The sequence below is a fragment of the Rhinolophus hipposideros genome (genome assembly GCF_964194185.1).
Source record: "Rhinolophus hipposideros genome assembly, chromosome: 4".
Taxonomy (NCBI): Eukaryota; Metazoa; Chordata; class Mammalia; order Chiroptera; family Rhinolophidae; genus Rhinolophus; species Rhinolophus hipposideros.
Genome location: NC_138050.1, coordinates 4,148,980 through 4,155,897, shown reverse-complemented (window position 1 = coordinate 4,155,897; position 6,918 = coordinate 4,148,980). Strand labels below are relative to the sequence as shown.

The window sequence follows — 6,918 nt, the reverse complement described above, 5'->3', positions numbered from 1 at the left end:
ATGGGATGCTGCAGGGGTGGCCCTGGGTCCCATGTTCTGGGCCCTCAGTTCCACTGACACGCCCTGTCTCGAGCTCAGCAGGACCAGCTTCTGATCCTCAGCTGGTCTGAGCTGCAGGGAAGTTTCTGGAGGTGGTTTAAGACCCCATCTTTCTAGCTACTCCCTTTATTCATCCATTTGTTTGGAGTCTGGCCATTTCTCTAGGGATTTCCTTGGGAAATAGGGCACAGGTTCCCTCTTCTTACCCACCACAGCCCCGCATCTCCATACCTGGAGATGGAGAGTAGGCTCTATTCCAGACACTACAAACAGTAGCCCTCGGATGCCTTCCTCTCTCGTGCACTCCAGCGACTGGAGTCTTCTATCGTTGGGGGATAGAGGAGAGTGGGGAGTCGTTTCCCCCCACATCTTTTAAGCCAAAGGCTTTTGTATTTCCATAAAAACCTAGGTTTTTGAAGTTCAAAAGGCAGGAAGACATTCTAGCCCCCAGCTCTCCACTGTCACTTCTGTTTGCCAAGTGCTTGGGGTCATACAGAGTCTTGCTGCAGAGGCAGTGGCCTGACTGCCTGAGGTGACGGAAGGCGTCACCCACTGGAAGCCCGAGGGTCTCCAGCACCTGTCTGTGGCTGCTTCCAGAGGCTTACGAAAACATTCAATGAGGAGTGTGCTTGAAAAGCACATGTAAAGGCATATTTTAGGAGGAAGGAAGGAATTTCTACTCTTGACCTTCAGCGTTTGGTTAAAGCACTGAGCCTGCCCAGAGCCTAAGGGAACCATCTCAGGATCCAATGCAAAAGATGAGTTTGTTTACACTCTGTCTCTGCCCTCTCTTTCCTATTTCATATTGAAAACCCTGTGAAGTGTGGGTCTGGATGAAAGTGAACATAATGGAATATGAGATTGCCATGCATACAGAGGCCACGTTTTCCCCTTTGTTGCAAAAGGTGGCTATGGGAATCACATGCTTCTGCAAGGAGAAATAAGGAGTTATGACATCATACGGCCCAGGGGAGCCTGTGAGTATTCCTCTCAGAAGTCCCTGCAATGGCTCATGGGTTGAAAAACATGGAGGATGATGCCACAAACCATCGAAAGCCGAGACAGCCCAGATTACAGAGACAGGTTCGGCGAGAGAAGCAGACTCGCTGCTCTGTCTCTGCCCCACTCCTGCTGTGGCCCCAGCCAGCAGGGACCGAGTGCTTACTCCATGCCAGCACTGTCCAAGGGCCTCTCACAAAGGAACTCATTTCGTCTTCACAGCAGCTCTGTGAGCAGGCTGTTCCTGTCACCTGTGTTTCCCAGGTGAGGTTCCCATGGTGCAGAGCTGGGACACAGGCCCGGGGAAGAAAGCCTGTAGCTCCTCGTCTGGTTACAGCACTGCAGTCTACAAAGACCTGGCCCAGTCGTTCACTGCGGAGACGCAGCCGTCAGCCTGGGCTTGGGGAAGCTGCTCTTCCAGCTTTTGCACCAACGTGTCCCTAAAGCCAGAGGGCGATGAATGTACATCATACCTTCCACCCCCACCCCTGGGCACCAACCACACTCTTTCAAGTCTCACTCTAGGCTAACACAAAGCCACCCTAAAACGTGTTCTTAAAACCTCATGTTTTGTATAAAATTCAGACAATTTTGTGACTTACTACACAGTTTATCTGTCTATTTTTATGTCCCCTCCCTCATATCGACAAATGGCAATAATAGGTTCAGGATGATAGACTGGGCACAGGCCTCTCTGAAGACAAAGGTGTCTGGGCAAAGAGGGCAGATGGCAGAGCACAGCTGCACCCCCCAGTGACAGATGGGGATCTGAGTTCCCAGGGCCCCCCCCACACAGCGTGGGAACACTGCTCCCCTCAAGCCTGGCCCTAGAGACTGCAGCATGTACTGAGGGCCCTGCCCTGCGCCAAGGGCCTGCCAGTGTCCTCACTGTCACACCAGATGCAAAATGAGGGGCCAGTACAGCACACTTGGGCACAAACGTCCTCCTGACTTACCACCCTCAGCCCCTCCAGCCTGAAATCTTTCCTGAGATGTGAACTTCAACAAAGTGCAGACACCTAGGGGTCTCTTACAATCAGGCCTGTAATTTTAATAATATTGAGCACTTTAGGAAAATGTACACATTTTCTCCAGTGACTTGTGTACCCCCAACTTTCTGCTACTTACATCCAGGCCTAAGCAACCTGCTTTTTGGCGCTGGCATTATAGTACCAGGGTTATGAGCATAGGGGTCTGAGGAAGCAGACGGGGCAGTGCAGAGTAACCGTTTCCACAGCACCTGTGGACTTGGCTCAGGTGCAGTTACCCCACCCCCAAAGCCCAGGACCTCAACCTCTGGCACAGCTGTGCTGCCTCGTCTGTGTGGCAGCAGTCAGTGACTGGAGAAATGGCTCAACAGTCTCCCTCCCATGTGCTGAGGCAGTTTGCAGGTTGGGAGGAGCTGCGTCCAGCCAGCTGTGGCTCTCCAGAGTCACCAGAAAGCAGGGACTGTCCAAGTTACGTTTCCTTAAGGGCAGAGGGCCTATTGTACGGGGACTTGAGGGGCTGCCCAGTACCTCACTTAAAACCAGAGACCACAGATGTAGCCAATCATTACCGTTATTCTGCTACATCCTTTAACAAAAATAAAAACCACTCAGTGCTTTGAACTCTTCCAGCTGTAACGTATTTCAAGCATTTTCCTTTATACCTTTATATCAAAACTCACACTATGAGCAGTTAAAATCGTCACGTGTGATTATGCACATCTTGCCAACACGTTCTGTAAAGGATGCTGTGCAGGCCACGTATTCGGATTGCAATCTCATGAAATGACCTTTCTCTAAGCTCCTCTCTAGCGATAGCATGATAGTGAAATTTGGTGTGATTGGCGGTGCCAGCAGCAAGCTGGCCTCAGAGGGCATGTTTCTACATCACTGCAGGATGGCAGGCTCTGGGTAGACCCTAGAAGGCCAGATGTCCAAACCTGGCCCTGTCTCTCAAGGAGCATGGGATTTGGGGCAGACTACCTCACTTTGCGAAGTCAGTTTCTTCATCTGTAGAACGGGCACAATAGTATCTAACGTATGGGATTTTTGCTTAATGCAGGGTTAGTACAGAGACACAGACAGCCTTCAATTCAATGGCTTTTATCCTTATTTTTACGGCCCAAAGTCCTACAGTTACTAAGATGCAAGGAAGGGACTTGCTCTTACGCTCATGTTCTTTTTTTTTTTTTTAAAGATTTTATTGGGGAAGGGGAACAGGATTTTGTTGGGGAACAGTGTGTAGTTTTCCAGGATTTTTTCCAATTTGTTGTCCTTTCAATTTTAGTTGTGGAGGGCGCAGCTCAGCACCAGGTCCAGTTGCCGTTGCTAGTTGCAGGGGGCGCAGCCCACCATCTCTTGCGGGAGTCGAACCCGCAACCTTGTAGTTGAGAGGATGCGCTCCAACCAACTGAGCCATCCGGGAGGCAGCTCAGCTCAAGGTGCTGTGTTCAATCATTAGTTGCAGGGGGTGCTGCCCACCATCCCTTGCGGGAAATCGAACCTGACAACCTTGTGGTTGAGAGCCCACTGGCTCATGTGGGAATCGAACCGGCAGCCTTCGGAGTTAGGAGCACGGAGCTCCAACCTCCTGAGCCACCGGGCTGGCCCCCTATAAACTTCTTTTAAGACATTAAGTTTGTGGTAATTTGTTATAGCATTCATAGGAAACTAATACAGTGAGTCATCAGTACATGTGTGAATGAATGAATGCAGTCTAATACCACCTTCAAAGAAAGGTCAAGAAAGGGAAAGGATTGAGATTACTGGCCCTTGGTTAGCTAATGAGGCAAAAGTTGGAAAGAAAAGGTTACCCAAAGGGCAGGTCCCAAACCCAAAGGGCAGGTCCGCCCTTTGTGCTGCTCAAACCCCTTCCTAACTCCCCCAGCCTCGGGAGAAGTGCAAGGTTCTGGGCCTGGCATTGACAGCCCTTCAGGACAGCCCTGTCCTTCTGCTTTCTAGTGATGGAAATGGTCTGTGCTGTCCAGTACAGTGGCCACTGAGCACTTGAAATGTGGCCTGTGTGACTGAGGAAGTGAATTCTTCCTTTCATTTCATTGTAGTTCATTTAAATAGCCACCCATGTCCATGGCTACCAGCTGCAAGGACTATGCCCACCTTTCCAGCCAGATCTGCCCCTCAAGCTTCTTCAATGCTCTTTCAATTGCTTCCAGGAACGAGGCCAGTTCCCATTTCCCGGCCTTTGAAGCAGGCCATGGACTCCCGCCGAAACTGCCATCCCATCTTCTGTGGATTCTCTGACAGCCAGCTCAGCTCCTACCTTAAATGAGGTAGAGCCTTGAAGGGGTTCAGGATTTGGGTGGGTTGATTAAAATGTTCCTTCCCCCCATTCGACCTCCCAAGTGAGGTGAGGTAAAACCGTGCTCGCGATAGTTACAGAGCTACTTCTGAAAGCTCTGAAGAAAGGGGGACATCCCTGGCCAGAGGAGCTGAGACTTTAAGAGAGAGGCACACCTCATACGCACCCAGGCCTCCAGCCCAGAACCCACAGAGGGAGGACCAAGACCCGAGAACGGGCTCAGAGGGTCAGAACCGGCTGAGTGTCAGATTCCCAATTCCCTGCCAGCTGCTACCATAGGGCTGAAAGGCCAGGCAGGAGTGACAGAGCTTCTTCCCTACAGACCCCTGATAAGACCACCCCAATAAAGAGCCCCTCATTCTTTCCAGGACCCCAGGACAGGAGTCTTCAGGCAGCTCAGAGACCTGGCCCTCAGAGGGGAAGCAAAAAACAAACATAAGACAGAAAGATGGAGCCTCTGGGAGATTCTGGGAGACTCCCAAATGAGGGGCAGCAGCTCCAAACCAAGTCACTTTTATTAAACTCGCATGTGCATGTCGGCATGCGTGGGCCTGTGTGTGTTCAGGCCTGGGGCACCACCCCATAGAGCTGGTGAGGAAATAACTTCTGCTTCTCGTTGCAACCGTAGATCCATCTCGGGCGGGGGAACACCAGGGAGGGGTGTCCTCCAGGGCCTCCTCAGAGCTGGGGTGCCATTCCTGTGCCGTGATCGCTAACTGGACCTGGTCACTCATATGGTCCTCGAGCTCCCCATTGAAGGCTGTGACATATCGGCTGAACTTCCGGGCTCGATCCCAAGGAAATTCCCCGCACAGGAAGAAGTGTTTGCCCTGGAAGAAGTCGGGGAGCTCAGGAACTGGAAAGTTGGGAGACTCCGGGGGCCTCTCGTTGTCTGTGTTTTCATCCGTGGAACCCGCGTATGGGTCCTCACCATTCTCTCCCTGGCCAGGGGGCTGCTTTTGTTCCTTCTGCTCAGCCACCCTTCTCAGCTCATCATCAGTGTCCCCAGAATCTTCCGCCCCGTTGTCCTGTCCTTCTGTGTCTATATCTTCCTGGGGCCCTGGTGAGACGGGTTTGGTCTCTTAGGGTTTGGGGGTCTCTGGGGTGAGCTGGGTCCTGCTGCCTGGGGGGGTTTGGTTTTGGTCTGGGGGCACTTTCAGGGAAGCTTGGGGGCTTCATCCCTGCTGCTGCCGCTGTAAGGGCCCCCCTCGTCCTCGCTGCTGGAGCCTGGCCCTGCCATGAGGTACCTCCGGGACAGCAGCTTCCGACGCATGCGGTGACAGTCCAGCACCCACTCCTTACGCACAACATGGCCTCCAAGTCCTAGGACCTGGCTGAACTTGGAGGTGTTGGCAAATGCACAGATGAGGTGGGTGCTGTCTGGAGTCCAGTCCGGCCGATACTTGGCCCCCAGCTCTAGGGCCTTGTCCCCGAGCTTTGAGTGGAAAGGATTCTGGAAGCCACTCAGCAGCACCACCACACACTCAAGGATCTTCCCCAGGTCCTGCAGGTCAGCTTGGGGCCCCCTGGGTTCCGTGCCTTCTTCTCGGGGCTTCCCTGGTACTGCCTTGTGTGCTGGGGCAATCACTGAGGTGGGGGCTGAGGTATGGGTGGGTGCTGGCCGTTTGGGTTTCTTAAGAGCGGATGGTGAGGGCTGAGATGACTGTTTGCTGGGAGTCTTACTTTCTTCTTGGTTCAAATCCAACTTCCTCTTCCCTTTGGGGGACTCATGAGGGTGGGAGGTGCTACTGCCCTGGAGGCCGGAGAGGCTGAGGAGGTGGCACTAGAGGCCTGCAGTGTAGCAGCTGCATAACTGGGTCCTGCCGGGTCACTCGCTGTGGCAGTAGATATCTTATTGATCAGGCTGAAGAAGAGGGCCCCTGGTCTCAGGGAGCTGGCACCTTCATCCTCCTCCTTCACACGGAACTGGCCAAGCTTGGTCACCTTCTGGCGTGAGGCCTCTGCCTCATCTTTGTCTGGGGGCCTGTGAACCCGTACAAAACTCAGGCCATAGGGGGAGTCCTTGCTGTAGGGCTGGCTGCAAACAGTTTTGATGCGGTCCCAGTGCTTCTCAGCTGCTCAGCGGACCAACTTGTCAGGCCCGAAAATGCGAACGCAGTTGGGGTTTGAGCCACTGCGGCTCTCAGAAGGGCACATGAAAGACGAGGCGACCAGAAGGACCTCATAGTCTTGTTCCCCAGCCCCTCCGGCCGAACTGCCCACCAGCACCTCCACGAAGGCCGAACCGTCCTTCCCGATGCCCACACTGGGTATCTGCTCCTCCTTCTCCAACTGGAGCGCCAGCGAGATGGTCTTCTCGCCTGCCTCGACTGCCCGCCATTTTCGGTCCTAACTAGGACAGTTTGATTTTTTTTCTTGTCCTATATTGAAAGACTGACGAATGCCAGGAATGAATGTGAATAAAGGTCATGCCAGTATAATGTGAACGATTTGTAGAATTTTGTAGCTCGGTTTTGAAGGTTTTCTTCAGTCAAGAGATGAACAGCATTCAAGTCTTTTTCCCAGTTTAGGGCCAACGCTGTGTGTGTGTGTTCTGATGCACACTACCACCTG

At 52.8% G+C, this 6,918-nt stretch overlaps 1 pseudogene across 1 annotated transcript; it reads right to left on the bottom strand.

The window, feature by feature from the left end:
* Window positions 1-4,905: 4,905 nt before the first annotated feature.
* Window positions 4,906-6,684, bottom strand: LOC308496699 (DNA repair protein XRCC1-like; annotated as a pseudogene). The gene has a single exon. The product of its transcript is annotated as a DNA repair protein XRCC1-like (transcript).
* Window positions 6,685-6,918: the final 234 nt, after the last annotated feature.